Below are 323 nucleotides of genomic sequence, written 5' to 3' on the forward strand. Positions count from 1 at the left end.
CCCTGTTCCTGCTCATATGAAAGAGAAGAAAACAATAAAAGAAAGAGGAATCCTCTATGTTATAGTATAGAGATTCCCTTATGTTAGTAGAAAAAGAAAGGGGTATAAGAAAGAAAAGGAATTCGGATTTTTTAGATGAAGAGAGGTGAAGAGAAGTGTTAGTAATTAAATAATTAAATAGAATAAGAGAAGAGAAGGGAAATTTCGAAAATAATTTTTGAAAAAGAGGTTAGTAATTTTCAAAAATCAAAGACAAAATATAATTAACATTTAAAACAAAAAGAATTTTTGAAAAAGAGAGGGAGAATTTTCGAAAATTAGAG

Source organism: Arachis duranensis, chromosome 10, assembly GCF_000817695.3.
Source record: "Arachis duranensis cultivar V14167 chromosome 10, aradu.V14167.gnm2.J7QH, whole genome shotgun sequence".
In the NCBI taxonomy this organism is placed as follows: Eukaryota; Viridiplantae; Streptophyta; class Magnoliopsida; order Fabales; family Fabaceae; genus Arachis; species Arachis duranensis.